Raw genomic sequence first — 20,269 nt, forward strand, 5'->3', positions numbered from 1 at the left:
ATCTATCTATCTATCTATCTATCTATCTATCTATCTATCTATCTATCATCTATCATCTATCTATCTATCTCTATCTCCCTCCCTTCCTTCCTCCCCTTCCCCCACTCTCTTCTCTCTCCTTCCTTCCCTCTTTTCCTCCTATGCGTGGATCAGGTATACACTCTCAGCCACTGCTTTGTCACCATGGCTGCCTGTCTGATGCTATGCTCCCTGTAACAATGGTCATGGACTCGGCTTCTGAAAGTGTAAGCACCAATTAAATACTTATTTTTGTAACTTGCTAGGTGTATCGTCACAGGGATAGAAAATAACTGAGACAGACATTGAGACTATGGAGTAGGTTATTGCTGTGATTGCCCTAACCATAACTGTTTCAAGGAAGAATTAATGGACTGGGATTTGGGACTAGGAAAGCAGTGAAACACTATAAACACTTTAAGCAGGGCATAAATGGCAGTGTTGAGTGTAATATGGATTGTAAAGACTTAGTTCCAGAAGTTTCATCAGGAAAAACTATTACTACCATGCATTCTTGTGATGCTTTGGCAAAGGACAAGGCTGCTTTTTTTTTTTTTTTCCTTTTCCTAAGAGAAGGAATGCTTGAAGTTCAATGAGAGTTTTGGAGTAATTTGTTTGGCAGAGAGGATTTCAAGGCAGCTTAATATGGACTGTGTCACATGCTTCTTACCTGTCACTTATGCAGATCTACAATGAAAAAGAGAAAGCAATGCAAAAGGGATCTGAAAAATGGACACGTTGAAGAGCACCAGAAAAAAAGTCATGCTGGAAACATATCTTTGGATTTTTTTTTTTCTGAAAGAGATAGGGAGAAATGGAATAATGGAAATGGTTCTCTCAGGACAAGATTCTCCCCCAGGTAATCCTGCAGTTTGTAAAAAGAAAAAGGTCTGAGAAATCATCTGTTTCTAAGGACCAACCAAGTAACAAAATTTATACAAATACAAGTCGAAGAAGGGACCAGGCTCCATCCCAAGCAAGCCGTGAACTTGGCATCATTGGTCAGATTCTTTGGCTTTAGAGCCAAAGATACAGGATTAAAGATGTTGTGGGCCCTTCCTGCAAGGCTAAGGAAAATCACTGAAGCCAAGCATGAACTCTCTGAATGGAGGCCCAGAGAGGCCATTTTGTGAAGCTGTGAAGGTGACAACTGGATTGTGTTGTAACGTGGTTTGAATGACAATGGCTTCCATAAGCCCATAGATTTGAATGCTTGGTCACCAGGAAGTGGCAATATTTGAAAGAATTAGGAGGTATTTTTTGGAAGAAGTGTGTCACTGGGGTGTGTTTTGAAATTTCAAAAGATCAAGCCAGGCCCATGTGGTTATCCTTGCTATCTGCATATGTGGAAATAGAACTCTCAGTTACTTCTCCAATATCATGTCTCCCTGCATGTGACCATGCTCCCTGCCATGATGATAATGAACTAAACCTCCAAACTGTAAGCAAGCCCCAGTTAAATGTTTTCTTTTATAAGAGTCGCTGTGATTATGGTGTCTCTTCACAGCAATAGAACACTGACTAAGACATTTTGGAAACCCCAAGACACTGGAGATACCAGAGTCATAGGATATCTGTCAGGGAGCAGGGCATACAAACAGTAAAAATGTCGAGAGAGCGAAGTGTATTATAGTCAATAAAGCTGGAAGACTTTTAGCATTGCACATAAAGCTAAATGACTTGGAGTTTGTCCTACTGTGTTTGAAACTTTTTGGGGCCATTATTTCCTCACTATCTTCCTAATTCCCCCCTCTGGAAATGTAATATATATTCTTCATCACTGTCTGAAGGAAGCATGTGATTTATTGTTTGATTTTACATGAGGTTACAATTAAGAGATTAACTTGAATCTCAGAATAGTCTTTGGATTTTTGACTTTTATGCAGTCTTAAGACTGAAAGACAATGGGGACATTTGAAGTTGGACGAGGTGCATTTTGCATTATGATACATGGCTATAAAGCTATGAGGGGCAGGGAATGAAATGTTTTGGTTTCAATAAGAATGGCCCCAATGGTTTGTATATTTGAATGTTTCATCCCTGGTGAATGGAACTATTGAGGAAGGATTAGGAAGCTTGTCTTTGTGGGAGGAAGTTGGTCACTTGGAGTGGTGGTCTCGGATGTTCCAAATGCTGATGTCATTCCTAGGTAGCACTTTACCCCCTGACTCTCTCTTTCTCTTCATCTCGCCCCCCTCTCTTTTTCTTGTAGTTTTCATAACATGTTGATGCTCCCTGCCATGATGGCTATCAACTTACCCCCTGAAACTGTTAGCCCCAACAAACTCTTTTTTAAGTTGCCTCGGTCATGGTGTTTCTTCACAGCAATAGAAAAGTAACTAAAACAATGCTAATAATAGTACTATGGCTAGCATATAAAATTTGGTGCCTCTTTTCTGAAAAATGCATGGTCATTTTTTTTTTTTTTGCTCTGACAATAACAGTGGCCAGGAACATACTAGGGCAACATTTCTAGCACCTAATTGTAAACATATTTAAGGCAGAGTACCTAAAACAAAACTTTGAATATTCCACATTGGAGTGATTTGATGTTTGAAGATTAAATAAATCTCATCTATAGGTATAAAGGAAGACTATATGAAATTATTTGAGCATGCTTGCTTCTGTTTTCCATTTAGTTTTTGGATATACCCTCACTCTAAATCTGGAGATGGCCTCAAACTCACTATATATTCCAGGTTAGCTTCAACTCACAATCCTCCCTCTGCCTCAGCCTCCCACATGATGAGATAAAAGATGTTAGTCACGGTGTCTGACCGATACAAAAATAAAGAGTTGCTGTATAAAATCTCCAATATATGAGAAAAGCCAAGTCTACTAGGAAAGCAATCCACTGGAGGATTGGACCTGTTGGGTTTACAAGTAGACAGTGCTTACTCTAGTAAAAGAAAGTGAATAAAGGTGGATTAGATATAAAATGTAGAATATGTCCTAACAAGAAATGTATCCCTTTAGAAGAGAAATGACAGAGGAACCACATGCCCTTACTGTATTAGTTTGTGAGGCATTTTAGATATTCTAGATTATCATTTTCAAAAGTTTGTTTATTGAAATGAAATTGCAATTTTATTTCACTATTTGCTTTTATGTTGAAAGAGTTGAACTTGCTATTGTAGGTGGTAGAAAGTCTCTACATTCTTAATCTACCAGTAATTATTTTGTTGTTGTTTTTTTTGTGGGTTTTTTTTTAATAGAAAATAAGGTTATTAGCCTTGGATGGCCTAGAATTCATTATGTAGATTAGGTTAGCTCTGAACTGAACCTGCTTTTGCCAAATGCCATTTTACTTAACTATCTTGTTATTCTTTGGAGTTGCTTGTCAAATTACAAATTCATTGTCAGTGCTGTGAACTTAGGCAGAGAAATAAAGAAATAGTAAAAAAATAAAAATCTGTGAATTTGCATTCCGTAAATTTGTTTCTTATTGAATATCTTCCAGTCCCTGCTGGATTAATGGATTTCACCTATGGATGTTTAACAAAAAACTCTACAATTAACAAGCTACGCTGATGTAGTTCATTTGGCATAAGATTCATTGTCTTTTATCTTTCATTGATTCACCTCCTACAAATCAGCTCTTCTAGGCATGAAATGTTTTCTTTGCTAACTTGATCATGTTTTGCATTATTATCCTCCTTAATCCCTTAATATCCATTTTCCATAAGGAATAACCTCAAATGGAGAGACTGTGAGCAGAGCTATGGAAATATCTCTGCTGATATTGTTGTTTATGTCCCTGGAGGCTAGCCACTTCTCGTTAGTGCTTATTTCTGGTGGTTGTGCAGTTGCTACGTATGAATTATTGGGATGACATTTCTTTCAAGAGTACAAATGTGACATTGTACATTTTCATCAGATGTTCCAGTCACACTAACTTGTTTTGTTTGTCTTTATTTTCTATCTGTTTATTTGTTACTTTAAAGTGAAATTCCTGTGCTTTTGTTTCTTTTTCGGTTCTTCTCAAATATCTTTCTATCATTATTCAGCTCCTGTCACCTGTTCTCCTTAGCAAGAACTTCATTCTATTTTCTCTAGATTATTTCTCTCAGCAAAGGGGAATGAAACATTTTAAGTCTTGAAATGGAATACTCTTTGACATCAGGCTTTTCCATTTTCAAGTTTGATATCGTATAGCTACTGATAATTGGTTTTCTTATTGTTCTCATCTGCTCAATCAATATTTCCTTGTCAGTCAGATGCAAATTAGCAAGATTAAATTTCATATGTTCTTGAAGGCAGGATATCACAACACAATTTAGCAAGATTTTTGCAATCAATATTCATTTGTGCTGTTTACACACTAGAAATTACTTAGGGGGAAATGTCACAGGAATATGGTCCAAATCACCTAGGTTTAGAACATGTTAATCAACCTTTAGAATTTGCTTCTTCAGTGGATAGGGAAAATATCAATGTCTACTAAATGTTATTAACCTTTTAATAACTGTTGTACATTTAGTAAATATAGAGAAATTGAACATGACTAGTTGCAAGCAAAAAATTAGAAAAGCAAATTCTATGTTTAATATTATTTATCTATCCATCTATCTATTTATCTATCTATCATCTCTCTTTACATCTAAGATATACATATACATACACACACACACACACACACACACACATATATATATATATGTGAATATACTATGGAGAACTGCATTTTTAATTTTATAAGCATGAGTTTTGAAGTAATCCAAATTACATTAGGAAAAAAAATCCAGTGTCTTAACAATTCAAGAATTAATATCTCAAATTAAGAAATGAGGCTCTGGGGAAAGAGTTCAGTAATAGAAGTTTTGAATAGTAAGTACAAGACCCTGTTTGTTCTCCAGCATCTCAAAAGCTAATGATTATTCTTTCTAAATTCTGTGTCCTGGAGTTCATCTAGTTAACTTTCATTGAGAAGCATTTTGACAGGAATGGAAGATATGGGAGAGAAGATACTAGCTTGGTCTTTCATTTTTTTATTTTTTTGATAAAACCTTTTATTATCTCCAAGTTTTTTTTTGTTTTTGTTTTGTTTTTTTTTTTGGACAGAGCAGGCTTTAGGCTAAAGAAGAGAAGGTAATGGAGTCAGGTGGGCTGGGACTGGGCTGATGTACAGGATGAAGAAAAGATGGTGGTGAAGTCACCTGAACAGAGAGACTGGGATGGTATACAGAGTGTGCTCCAAGAAACAGACCTCACTATCAAGGATAGATTGTACCTTATGATAAAAGGGTAGGTAAAGGTATTACAAGCAAAAGGAAGAAGGAAGGAAGGAAGAAGAGAATCTAAGCCAAGATGGATTTACTACAGAATTCTACCAGACCTTTCAGAAACTAAAATTTATGTTTCCATAAAATAGTTCAGAAAACTAAAATGCTTCTTGATTATTTTTATTAAGCCAACATTACACTGATTATTGAACCAATAAGGCATAAAGAATATCAACAAGTGTAAATTATACATCAATCTATCTGAAGGACATAGATTCAAAATTTTCAATAAAATGTTTTAAAACAAAACACATCTAAATTAGAACTCACCACTGTATATTAAGTCTCAAGGACAGAAGCCACATGATCATCTCATTAAATGAAGAAAAGGCATTAACAGTATAAAACATCTGCTCATTGAAAAAGTCCTAGAGAATCATGGTGATGTATGGTTCATAGTTCAACACAATCAAAGAAATATACAATTGGCCTACAGTCAATACAATGTTAAATTTAGGAAAAAATAATTTCACTGAAACCAAGAACAAAACAAGATTGTTCATTCTTTTCATTGTTGTTCAATGCAGTTCTCAAAGTCTTAGATTAGTAAGACAGGAGATGAAAATAAAGGTGCTAAAAGTTGGAAAGGAAGAAGTCAACATATCCTTTTAAGGATGATATGATTCCATACATAAAATACCCTAAAGACTCAAGCATATTCAACAAGCAATGCTGATCAAATTATAAAGATGAATATAGATAATATAGAAGAATAAAACTACAACCTTATTTTTCATCCTACACTAAAATAAACTCAGCTACAAATGATCAAGACTGTTATCATAAGAATTGATCACAAACTTTTTGACAAGTATAGGCCCATATTTCTATTTGGTATGGCAGTCAGGCTTTAAAGCCATAGTCAGTATCTGAAGATGGTCATGTAGCTTCCAGACAGGCAGTCGCTACCTAACAAAAGGTCAGGATGTTGTTTTGCTCCTTTCTTTGTAATTTGGAGGATGCCTGAGAGAAAATTCTAATTCAGCCTACGTGATAGGTAGCAGAACACGCAGGTAGTTGTGGACAAGACTAAAAGCCATTCACTTGGTTACCTAGGAGACAGATGTTGGTGTATTTCCCCCTCAGTTTATGTTTTGGTATAAAAGATGTTTGGGGAATAAACAAGAGGAATTCTTAAGGATGTGAACTCAGGACTTCATGAGGGACCACTTTTATGTTGGCATCTGGTCGAGAGAAATAATTTATGGTCCAGGCTAGCACCGGACCTTACAGACAAGGTGAAGTAGGATATACATTTTAACATAAAGGTATAAGAAAAGAATTTCTGAACAGGACCCTGGAAGTACAGGCACTAAGGTTAACAATTAACAAATGAGACTCCTTTAAACTAAAAAGTTTCTGTATAGTAAATGACACCATCATTTGAATAAAGAGGCAGTCTCCAAATTGGGAAAAATTCTTTATCAACTTTACACTGTTTGTTGATAGTGGACCACTCATATTTGTTTTTACTGTATTCACAATATCCATAAAATGGAAACAGTCTAACTGTCCATCAACTGATGAAAGGAAAAGGAAAATGTAATACATGCATGCTGTCAGGACTAGTGAAGTGATGGAATGCACAAGTTTGAAAGGGAGTGGAAATAATTGCTCTGAGTGAAGTACCTCACACCCCAAAATACACTTTTCACGTTCTTCTTCCAATATGCTATGCTAGATTTGTATTATTGTATGTCTTTAAATTTATAACTAATAGGGGGCCACGTGGGGGTGATTTGAAAGGAAAGGAATATGACACAGGTGTATGAAGGGAGAAATGGAATAATTGAACAGGAAGTATTTGTTAAATGGGATGGAGGATGTAATATCAGGGTAGGAGAGGGATCATAAAAAATATAATACCGAATGACTTTGATAAAGCCATATAGAAATCTACCACTGTAGAAGTTTCCTATGTATGCATAAGCAGGTATGCATACATACACACGTGTATATACAGAGAGGGAGGTTAAATGAAGTTTCAATGAAAGAGTTTTACAGAGGTTTTCTGACTTACACTGTCTACGGTACATGAGTAATAGTGTAACAGTATGCACAAACAACAGATGTTACACATGGAACCTGGGGTTCTTGTGTTTTGTCAATAGAAATGTCTCTAGATATCCAAAATATTGGTATGCACTCATGCAGAATACAAGAGTACAGTTTGATGCTCCGCCAGTCAGCGGTTCATTATAGTAGGTAACACTCGCTTTTGTTTAGTTTTTTTTTCTGCTTTTCCCTACTCAAATGTGCATGGCTAGTATGGCCAAGAACAGGAATAATGAATTCCTGGGTCAATGCTTACAACATCCCCATGGGACAAGCAGTTGCACTGATACTTCTCATGTGAAGAAATAGAGGCTTTAATACTTACAAGGCTTTGTCTAAAGTGACACCATTCACTGGTGAGAGGGAGAATTTGAACTCATGCACTGATTCCAGAGACCATGGTTTAGGAAAATCTTGTCAAGATGGCATGACATGAACCCTTTTCCTTATCTTCCAATATAGCACATTGACAAATAAATTCCCAAAGGGATAGCATAAAATTAACGAGATGCTCAAAAACAAGACCAAACTATAAAGTACAAACTAACTGAAGTCTGGCTTGAATGACAAGAAACTAGGTAATTTCAAAACAACTGAGCTCTGCTGGATTGCCACGCTTGTCCCAATGTGAGCAATACCCAGTGCCGGTTGTGGTCATGGAAGACTAAAGGTGATACAACTGAAGTTGAGTGACTGGAACTGCTCCCATACCCTCAGCTGCTGCTTACATAGAATTACTGTATTTATTTCTACTTTATTTAATTATGTGTATGTATTTGAGTCTATCTATGTAGGAGTATGTGCACATAAATGCAGTTGCTCACAGAGGCCATAAGAGAGCATTGAATGCCCTGAAGTATGAATTTTCAGTAGTTGATAACTCCCAGAGATGTGTGATGTGTGTGTTTGTTGGTGAACAGTTCTCTGGAAGAGCAGCAAGTGTTATTAAGGGGCAAACCATCTCTTTACTGCCCCAATATTTCTTAAATAACATAGTTGTGATCTTGCAGTCAGAACTTCTGTCAAGGGGCTCTTTACATAGTAACTGGATCTGGGATATGCTCATTCCACAAAATTGTGGACCAGGGTGGGGAACATATAAAGCTAGGTATAAAAACTTAGGACTGTATTCCAGAGCTAGAAATGGAAAAAAAAAATTTAAAACAATCTCTCACTTAACTTGATTTGCAAAACCATAATCCCAACACATGAGAGAATAATAAATAGTAAAAGGCTTTGGGTCTGTAGAAACTTAGAATTCACAGCACTGAAATATGAAGCTGGCTACAGAGACTCAGGCCTGCAATTCTAGCACTAGTGGAGGATCATGGGGTCTTTTCCTGCTGAGTCTCTAGCTGGGTGGAGATCTCCAGGTTCAGTAAGAGACTCTCTCTAAATGTGGTGGGGAATAATATAGAAATATACTCAGTATTGTCTGCTAGCCTGCACATACACAGACATATAACCTCATAAGCTACTCTAAAAGATACAAAAATAGTAGAGCAGCTTCACAACGACTTCAGAATAAGCATAAAAGTTTTTTTCCAAGAGACAGTGTAATACATAACGTGTATAAGGGCATAATTGATGAAATAGGCATTGTTCTTTGAAAAGAATCAGTTTGTATTCCCAATCCCCAAATGTAGTTAAAATGCATTCCCGAAGTTTTTATATAGTGGACATAGCTAAAAAAAGAATTAGCAAATTGGAAGGTTTGTTTGAGTAACCTAGCAAGGGTCTAGCACAAATAAATGAGTACGAGAAAAAGAAAGAGACTTTCAGAAGTACATATGATGCATCACAAAATGTAAATATGACTTATAAAATTACAATGTGTCATACTAGAGAATTGTACAAGAAAATTGAAGTTAATATAAGGAGGAACATTTAAATAGAAAATCCCCAAGTTTTCTATTGCTTATAAAAGACAAGAGTCCAAAGGCCAAAGTGTTTACAAAGGTGAAAACCTCCCTGAGCAGCTCATCTTTCACGTAAAGAAAACAATAAATAGTGCTGTTCTTTGGGAAAAAATATTCTTTGAGAATCTGCAAGATGGATGGAATAAATCATCTTTAAAATAAATTCCCCAGGCCAACTGAAAGACAAGTACAGTGATGTGATACCTTTTTTTTTTTTTTATTAGAGCAGATTGGGTTCGTTGTTAGGAATCTCTACTGTTACAAGAGTCAATAAGGAACCTGAAATTTTGTGGGCATAAGATTTAAGAAGATCATAAAGGCTAATAATTCCAGTCTGTGTCCAGTTCACTCTGAACCCTCTATGTGAACTCATGAGTTCAAACACTCTGAGAAACACACTCTGTTTCAGTGTATAGAAGAGTTAATCACCAACATGGGAAAAGTATGCCTGACAAGAGATGACCTTCCTCTTGTGATATATTCTGCAACAAGTTCCTTGCATCACCCTTCAGATCTTTGGTAAAGTACCATCTCCCTGTTTAACTTAGCGGTATCAAAAGATATTTTTTTATTTACTATACTTACATGTTGTGCATTCTTGTGCAGATTCCAATCTACACAAAAGTAAATTAACCATGGCCCTGGGAGGGTGGATGTTGCTTTAAGATATTAAATCCATATACATAAGACATGAATATGTTTTCAGGGAGTACAAATGTGTATGCTCTTTATATAAACAAAAAATATGATTAGTGACCATACATCTACTGTTTCCTACTGGTTGAAGAAAAACACTATGAACATCAAGGGAAGATTAACATTTTGTAAAAAGATATACACCTTCTTAAAAGCATAAAGTTAAATCGATACTATGGTTGATTTCAGTTTTTTTAAAAAATTACCTACCACCCATCAGTAAGTAAATATGACCAGAAATTATAAAATATAGTAATTTAAGATTAAATGTTTAGAAGCTAAGAAGCTCTTTCTACCTTTTGTTCCTTGCAACTCGGACTTCTAAAGGGAATCCTATTTTTTTGCCGCCCCTCCCTGTAGCATGCTGACTTCCTGCGCTCTGTTGAAAATAAGACAGTTGCTTTGTAGGTCTAGATTTTGAATTGGTTTGGATGGAAAATAAGAAGGATATTATTTTCCAATCATGAACTTCAAAATGCCTATCTTTTTCATAAGTTCTCGGATGCACCTTCACTGTATTTATTGATATACATTCAAGGCTTTCAGAAACAATCCACAGTCCTTGGTATTCACACTGACTTAACAAAAAGCCTTATGTAATATATTTCAGGTGCTTTGGGGGAAAGGACATAATTTTTCAAAACATGGAAATGGAAATCATTGTTTTTCCCTCTTTAAAAAAAAAACAAAGACAGAGGTTTCCCTTTCTAGTTGCAAGAACAAACGGGAATTATGACCACAGGGACGAAAGAGCAAATGTAACAGGTGGCAAGGACATAAAGAACTTACTTATCTCAGGAAAGAATGTGTCTGCCACATTTTGCTTTGATAACGCAGCTCAGGTCACATCACAGAACTAACTTGTCTTTCTTGGGCATAATCTCTGTACACAATGCCAGACTAGGACACAGCTATGCCATGAGTTAATAGGCTTCTATAACGCATGTGCACAAGTGTAGCTAAGTAATGCTTCAAAATTACCTTGTAACTGAAATCACATTCTGACAGCCTTCATGGTTTTTTCCCCTTATGGCAGATTTGTAGCTTCACACTGACTACTTTTAGTTTATTAATTTCCTTTAGCAAGCAGAAAGCAGAGAGCTTCAGAAAGGAGCCTGTCCCCATGTAAATTCTCTGCTGAAAACAAGTAGACAAAATTGCATTACCTCTCCACTCTGTAAAATGTTTAAATGAGCGTGAAGCAAGACCTGAGGCCTTTATCAAATCAGGAAATTGATGATATATTCTCCACTTCATCTTTTCTGATAAAATCAATTACAAATACTATGGTAGTAAAAACTGATTTTCTACTGAGGTGAACAACAGCAATTATATTTTAGCACTTACAACAAATGTAATTCTGAACTTGGAGCTTTGGAATGAAAAGGTTAGGTCTCCCCTGCTCACATTTCTGAGTGTGTTTGCAGGCTCAAATTTTCTTTGAACAACAGGAAAAAAAACCACATTTAAAATAGGATTTAGATATAATTGAACTAGGAATTAATCACAAATCCACTCTGAGGTTTTTGTTTTGCTTGGGAGGCTAAATTGTAGAAAACATGAGCTTACTAGTTTCCAAGGTATTTCCACTGAAACAAAAACTCCTAAGCATTATTCTAAAAACATTCTTCATAATGAAATGTGTGCAAAGTTTCCACAGCACAATGTGAGCAAATACGATCAACGGGAACAAAAGAAGTTTGCATGCTGCTGCTCAAAGGACTTTTACAGAATCCTTTTCAGGAATAATACACAGAAACCATGGGAGGGTACTGGAGAAATCAAAGCACCCTCACTTTTCAATGTGTAAAGACGTACTTTCTTTCCTATTACGTTAAAAATAAGAGGGTGCACCAACAAGCCTTGCTGGCTAGCAGTCATCTAAGCATGGGCCCTGACCCTTCCCCTGGCCATGAATGTTCACACAAAGCTCTTTCCATAGGTCTGTGCTGCATGTGCCTGAGATGGGGCACCAGAAACGCAGACATAGCAGAGTGCCACAGAAGTTGGACTAAAGAAAATGTTTACATATATTCTGTCTCATGTTGCTTCCTTGTCCCTGCCACACATGATTTCCCTAAATCAATATTGACTCTGATGGCAGAAACGCACGACTTAGACAAAAGGAAAACAGGAAGATAAAAGAACAAACAGGACAATACACGTACTGTAGTTCTCTTTTCGGATTGCAAAGATCACGTGAAATCAAGGAGAGACAAAACCACATAACTTCAGCATTTCTCAATATTCCTGCTGGCCTATTTCTCCCCCCAGAGCATAACAAATTTCTTAGTTTGTATTACACCCCAGAAAGAATATTTGAGTAACATCTCACGTCTGCACTCACCGTGTGAAAGCAACAGTTGCGCAGAGTAAAAGTGTGTTTTTCTCCTGTCCCGTGTTCCATTTCAGTTCTGACCATAGTTGTCCAACAACCAAAAGGCCAGAGCTGACACCCAGAGGCCCCGTCCACAAGCTGCTTCATTTGCCTGTCAGTCTGAATGCTGGCTTCTGCGTGCTGCAGCTGTGCCCTTTGCTGAAGTTCTGATATAATTTCCATATGGTTCCCACCGCCTCACATAGGTGATCTGGCCTTTCTGTTCAATGAACACACAGACCACTCTGCAGGTGAGGCGCTGGGCTCCAGCTTTAAATCGTCCACCCTCAAGTTAAGGAGTGCTTGGTGAGAAGTGGGTGGAGAGAAGCAAGCTCACTCCAGGGAACTCAGGCTGGAATCAGAATGCAGAAACTTCCTCTGTTTTCCTGCCTTGCATGGCTGAGCGGCGAGTGCCTCTTTCGCAGAACTTGGGAATGTAGGGGAGGACGCAAAGGGGCCCGGCCAGACAAGCCTTTCTCAATCAATTAGCTTGCAGCCATTACTTGTGACCTGAGGTCACACAACATAAGTGTGTGGGGTGTGCCTTCAGGGGTCTCAAGGCTACTTATTACAGCATAGATAACCAAAGCTGAGAAGACCCTGAATTCTAGAAATATTTTAATAGTAAATGTGCTAAAGACAGAAAGTAAATGAAAGGTAAACCTGAGTGTCCTTTTTGAGTGGGTATTGCTTAATTCAATGAATCCAAAACAATCATTTTTTCACACTGGATCAAGCAGCATTTAGGACAAAGCAGTGACACATTTCCTTTATATTATGTGCCTGGGGATGTGGAAATGACCAAAGAATTCACACAGACGATCACATGATTACCAGCACATAATTCCTTGTATCACATGGGTATTAAGGTTTTACTTTAGACTTTTAAAGAATTTTGGTGTAAAATTCAATTGTAAGCAAAGTTCTTGGTGCCTAAGGAAAATGATTCTGCTTTGAGGACCTGGGCATAGCTATGCTAACCTCTGGTGCGATTACACGCCACAATGATATCTCAAAATCTTTTATTTCCAGAGCTATGTGAATTGTAATGTTCTCTAGTTCAGAAAAGTGTATCTCCCCTTTAGTACATTTCAAGCTAGGAATTCATTAGAAAATCCATGAAACACTAAATAAAAATGTAACATTGTAAAACACTGTCTGCATTTTATAGATCAAGTTTTGTATTCTTCAAAAATACAATAATAGTTATTGTTATCAAGTTTACGACAAAGCATTATCAAGAAATCGTACACCAAAGTAAATCCATTCTTTTGAATGATCCAACCAAAGTAAGTAACTCATGTTTTACAGTGAGTGGATTAGATGCTCTTCCCTCTCCTGGTGGCTGTTACTCCGAGACAGAGATAGATGACCAACACTCCTTCCTTCACCCTTTCTACAGAGGAATTCCACAGGCAACTAAAGCATCATCCAGTTCAGGCTATCCAGAAAATTCCTATGGATCCTGAACTTTTATCTATTTCAACATCCTTCAGTTAGCAAATTGAATTAACTTCAATCATGCATTATCTACTATAAATCAAACAAATACAAAATTAAAACAAATGAGTATAAAAATTGGTGACTAAATAACACTTTCTAATGAATAGAACATTAATTTTGAAAATATAGAAATAGACAATATAGTTAATAGTACTAAAGTTAGCTATAGGCTGGATTTGGTACAGAAACTGGGATTTCCACATTCTCAAATATAGAACCCAAAGTAATTGGTAGGTCTGTATACTTCCCTTGAATAAGTTTGGGAAACAAAGAATAGAACACGTTTGACATCTTTCAGTGAATTCATCATGTATGTTTTGCAAACTGAAATTGAACATCACTGAGAAATATAGATGCTAAAAGACATAGGCAAAATCAAGATCTTTGTTAGTACTCAAAGACCCATGGAGCTTGCTGCTCTTCAGTGCTACCCCATAAGCTGTATTGTGCTTCCATTATTTTCTAAATTTCCTTATTTAAGATTAACGGTCAATTTAAGAGTCAACAAAGCCTCCCGGCCTTATACTATGGATGTCTACAGTCATATACTTTCAAGATAAGATTCTTATTGCCATATAACTTCTATGTACATGAAATGAAGGATTTTCCTGTAAGTTCAGAAAGGTCACTAATAACCTAGACAAAGCATAAAGCATGAACCAGTACTTGAACAGGTCTTGATGATTTCCAAGACTATAATGCAATTTTTATGGCCAGTTTCCCAGTTTTTATGTGGCCACAGACATTTCTGAATTACACATGGGTTATGAAAATAATCCCCTTTGCTGAAGTCTGGTATTACTCGGGAAAAAATCACTACTAGGGCACTATTAAAAGGAGTTTGTCAACATAATCACATCAACTCCTTTCTTGCCGGAGAAAAGGTCTGCTACTCTAGATGTTCTGATGATTTGATCAAACATGGTAGATCGTGTTCTGCTAACTGCATTTAATTACAAATTATCTCCACTGCCCAAATCATTTTAACACGAGAAGACTAGCATACATATTTAAAAGCATTAACTTGGAATACATTTTGAAATATTCAAAAATTCCCTCCACTTAAATGACTCAAACTAATAAATTACAATATGTTTAAGTAAAATTAAACAGGTGTAATCTATAAGACTTACAAAATAACAACAATTTAACTATAAATTACATGTTAATATTTTATACTAACTATATTATTTATCTCTATATATTTTCTCTCATAATCTGTAATGTTTACAAGAGGGTCTTTTTTCACATAGAAAAAAGAAAATAAAATGTTTAATAAAATGATACAGTGAATTTCTAAGAGTTGAAAGTGTAAGTTCTTAGTAGAATCATTCTTTGAGGTAAAAAAAAAGGTCCTATGTTCAATTTCAGTCTGCAAAAATCAAAATTTTCTAGAGTCCTATGACAAGTGATGAGCTGTTCATAACCACTAGTCAAACTCAGCCAACTTTTAGTTAAAATATCTACACAGAAAAATAGATCATGCAATAATCTCAAACACTCAGATGAATTCAGTATTATGATTGCTACTCTTAATTTTAATTAACTTGTTTGTTTCTATAGTGTCTTAGCTAGGGTTTCCATTACTGTGAAGAGACACCATGACCTCAGTAACTCTCACAAGGGAAACATTTAACTGAAGAGGCTGGCTTACAGTTTCAGAGGTTTGGTGTTTTAACGTCATGGTGGGGAGCAGAACAGTATGTAGGAAAACATGGGGCTGGCTACACCTTGTGGGCAACAGGAAGGACTGGGACACTAGGGGGTGTCTAGAGCATAAGAAACCTCAAAGCTGAACCCACACTGGCACACTCCTTCCAACAAGGCCATTCTGACTCCAACAAAGCCACATTTCTGATGGAGGAAGGTCATTGGTTAAAAAAATAAAGAAACTGCTTGGCTGGCCCTCATAGGTTAAAACATAGGTGGGAGGAGTAAACAGAACAGAATGCTGGGAGGAAGAGGAAGTGAGCTCAGACTGACAGCTCTGCTCTCTGGAGCAGAGACGCCATGCTGCCCGCTCCCGGGCAGACACACGCGATGAAGCTCTGACTTAAGATGGACGTAGGCTAGAATCTCCCTGGTAAGCTACCTCATGGGCTACAGATATTATAAGAAATGGGTTAAGAGCATTGCCTGCTCTTCCAATGGTCCTGAGTTCAATCCCCAGCAACCACATGGTGGCTCACAACCATCTGTAAAGAGGTCTGGTGCCCTCTTCTGGCCTGCAGACATGCACACAGAATATTGTATAGATAATAAATAAATAAATAAATATTTAAAAAAAATGGGCTAGTCCAGGTATGAGAGTTAGCCGAGAAGAAGCTAGATAGAAATGGGCCAAGCAGTGTTTAAATGAATACAATGTTCGTGTAATTATTTCGGGGCATAAGCTAGTCAGGTAGCTGGGGTGCTGGGGATGCAGCCCCGCCACTCCTATCATTACACATTTCCTAATAGCACCACTCCCTATGAGCATATGGGAGCAATTATATTAAAACCTACCACATTGAGTATTAGAGATCCAATTCATTCTCTGCTTTTGACACACAAGTTCGTTACCACTGAACTACATCCCAGACTCTACCACTAATATGCAGTTGATAAAGTTCCAGTACGAAACCAATATGGAGTCCTGATGTGGGAGAGTCTTCTGTTTTGTGTTAATTTCATTGGTTAATAAAGAGACTGCCTTGGCCCTTTGATAGGACAGAAAATTAGGTAGGTGGAGTAAACAGAACAGAATGCTGGGAGGAAGTTAGGCAATCGCCATGCCTCTTCTCTCTGGGCAGACACCATGGAGCCAGCCGCCAGGTCAGACATGCTGAATCTTTCCCAGTAAGCCACCAGCTACACAGATTATTAGAAATGGGTTAATCAAGATGTGAGAACTAGCCAATAAGAGGATAGAACTAATAGGCCAAACAGTGTTTAAATGAATACAATTTGTGTGTTGTTCTTTCAGAGCATAAACTAGCCAAGGTGGCCGGGAGCCGGGCGACGGGAACGCAGCTCACTGATCCATCTACAGAGTCCTATACATCATATGTCAAGAAGGTGTCTGTACATTTTTTGATAAATTATATTCAGACTCATCAACATGTTCCAGCAGAAACTTGGATTGTCTTTATTACATTGGGTATCAATAGCAAATGTTGATTTCTGGGGTACATGAGCAGCATCTTCATGTCTCCACCTTTTCCTGCTTTACTATTCATGCTCAAGGACTAACTGGAAAGGGAAGATGGACAGGAAATATGTTTTCTTATGGAAGATTATGTACATGGTAGCAGAGATAGGAAGATGAAGAGAGTCACATATTAAGGAGATGCCATTTTTAAAACTCTGAATCAAATTTGGGGATATATTAACAATCAGTTAGAACACAGAGATATTCCCCTGTCTCAAGATGGAGTGTCTATGCCAGAGATTCAGCTAATAGGACTGTCAAGAGAAGATCTTACCAGCTAGGTCATGACAGGGATACAGCATATGCTGTGTGGTTGTAAGCTCATTAGATATATCTGATCTAATCCAGAGTCAAGCAAATAAAAAAAAAAACAAATGTTTATGTGAAACAATACAAAGAAAATATGTATGAATACTATCAGAAGAATAGCAATAACTAGATAAATCATCAATTACATAGATGAAAATAGGCTTTTTTTATATTCACGAAGACACATATCCTTTCCAACGTGAAAATTCAAAAATTATTGTTTAAAAAAAACAAGTTTGGGGCACTGAGGTAGCTCAAGGGGTAAATGTGCTTGTGATGAAGTCTGTTGAGCTCAGTTCAATCCCCAGAACAAACCCACATAAAGCTGGAAGGAATTAACATAAAGCTGGAAGGAAAGAGTTAACTCTATAGAGTTGGCCTCTGATCCCCTCACATATACTGTGCCATACAAGTGCCCAAAGAGAGCGCATGCTCTCTCTCTCTCACCCCCCCACCCCCCACACAAACACATACAAACACACACTTATTATAGTTACATACATGCTCAATAAGAATAACAAATTTTAAAGTAAACAAGATAATTTGAGTGCAATATCTAGAACATATTGTCTTGGTGAAGTCATTAAAAGATATTAAAACAGAAAATTAATAAGGAAGTAAATATGGAGAAAGAGCACAAATAAGTTATAGTTACATCATTAAAATAAAATGAAATTAGAATTAAATATGTAATTATAGCTATATAATATCAAAAAAACTACAGATACATTATAGTTCCAATCTTTTAAATGGCCACCTTTTAGAAGAGATATAATAGTTAGTAAACATGATAAGCATGCCCACATTAATGAATATATGCTTGCATTGGTTTACATTAAGGGCAGCATCCTTAAGAAGATGCAAATTGCTTTTTCTGAAAAAGTGAAAACTTTAAATGGAAAGATAACTTGATAATATATGTATTAATAGTTTTAGTTTTCCCCCCATCTTGGTTACATTTGTGAAAAGCTGACTATTTTGAAATGCTTTTTAGACTGCTAATACCTCTTGGGTATAACTTTAATACATTTGTCCTGAACAATTTACTCGTAGGTCCTTGACTTGAGATTTCTTCTCAATTATTTTTATTTATTGTACTGTGTGTGTGTGGTATTGGTTTTTTTTTTTTTTAAGACAGGGTGCCAGGTTGGCCTTGAACTCACTATGTAGCTAAGGATAGCCTTTGAACATGCGATCTGCCTGCTTCCACTTCTCTACTTTGCACAGTGCTGGGCTTATAGATGCATATTACCATATCTGATGTATATGGTGCTGACAACCAGTCTGGGGCTTCTAGCATGTTGGGTAAGCATTCTATTAACTGCACTGCTTCACCACTTTAACTGTACTTTTAAAAGATATATTGTTTATGATGTTTTATTTATGTCTATGTGTGAGTGTAAATACAGTGCTCTTGGTAGGCAGAAGAGGGAGGAAATCAGATCACCTAGAGCTGGAGTTATAGGCAGTTATGACCTGACCAACATGGGTGCCGGGAAGCCAATTCAGGTCCTCTGCAAAAGTAGTATGTGCTTTTTGCCACTGAGCCATCTCTTCTGCCTCCTACTGCTTATCTTAAACTGAGCTTTTCCGAATCCAGCTGTGCACAGAGGTGACATTGACCGTGTCTTGTTTGTGGCACCATTATTACTTTCTACACAATCTATTGTGTAGAAAAAAAGGGTTTTGTTTTTCCCTTTGATCCAAAATTATCGAAGTGGTGGTTTGTTTTACTTTTATCTTTTTATTTTAATTCTAAGTGTTTGTGTGTTTTGTTAACCTACATTGAATCCATTCTCAAGATTATTCCATCAAGGTCAAAGGGCAGGCATCTACATCTTCAGTATCAATGAAATGCCTCATGGCATGGAATATGACATGTTATATGACATGCTGTTAGAGTTTTAGCAAAAAAGTAAGAATTTCTTTTGTTGTAGGATATAATTATTTTTGTCTTATAGATCAACTGTATTATGTACATTAAAATAGTAAATGGCCATCTTTAAATGTGTGTGTGTGTGTGTGTGTGTATGTGTGTGTGTTTACATGGACTTGTGACTTCAAACACCCACAAAGCTGTAAAAGGGTCTGGGAAACAAACTCAGAACTACAAAAACAGAATGAGTTCTTAACCCTGAGCCATATAAAGATTGTCTTTATAAATCTTTATAAAAACAATCAACCGTCAAAATATCCATAGGTAATTGTATCCCTATTTGCCACAATTATTTTTTTGCTTTTCGATTTCTTCACAATATTTTTATTATAATTTAATTTTATTATATTTATTTATTATATTTAAATTAAAATATTTTTAAAAATTTTAAAAAGAAAAGAAAATCATTAAACAATAGGAGAATCATGGATTACCACTTTAAGTATCTTGACTACTCTAGAATTATGAACATACATTTCTTAAAACTTTCAATTTATTTCAGTTATTTACACTCTGGATTAACAATACTTTCAACGACTCACTCAAAATTGATTTTTTTTTTAAAAAAAATCACCTTTTAAATTTCATTGCTTTTAACCAATTACTTATATCTTTAGGAAAAATGCTAAGAGCCTACATAAAATCATCTCCCTTTATGCATTCAGCCTTTGTTTCTCCTCTAAAAGCATACGGCAAGGGTCATCTCTTTCAGACGGTGACAAATGCCCCTCCCCAGCAGGCACTGCCTTGACTCTTAATTAGATTTTCCCAGACCATCTAAAATAACTCATGTCTGAGACTCTCCCTGTCTGCCTGGGTCCCAAGAGCTTTGACGGCAGAAGGAAAGCCAAGCAGTGCAGGACTGGAGCTCAGGGTGTGTGTCCCCGAGCTGCTGAAGAGCAGGGGACTGGGTGAGCTTACTTTTTAAAGAAACAAATGAGGCAGAGAAAAAGCAAGCAAGTATGCACACACAGAAACACTTCA

The 20,269-nt window shown here is 36.6% G+C and overlaps 1 long non-coding RNA gene across 1 annotated transcript in view; it reads right to left on the reverse strand.

The window, feature by feature from the left end:
• Positions 1 to 12,650, reverse strand: part of LOC101999210 — a 278,369-nt gene extending 265,719 nt beyond the window's left edge. The window contains exon 1 of the long non-coding RNA XR_003378249.1: positions 12,318 to 12,650. This is a non-coding gene — a long non-coding RNA (uncharacterized LOC101999210). The remainder of the gene's footprint in view (positions 1 to 12,317) is intronic.
• Between the last annotated feature and the right edge of the window lie 7,619 nt (positions 12,651 to 20,269).

This window comes from Microtus ochrogaster, chromosome 2, assembly GCF_000317375.1.
Source record: "Microtus ochrogaster isolate Prairie Vole_2 chromosome 2, MicOch1.0, whole genome shotgun sequence".
Lineage (NCBI taxonomy): Eukaryota > Metazoa > Chordata > Mammalia > Rodentia > Cricetidae > Microtus > Microtus ochrogaster.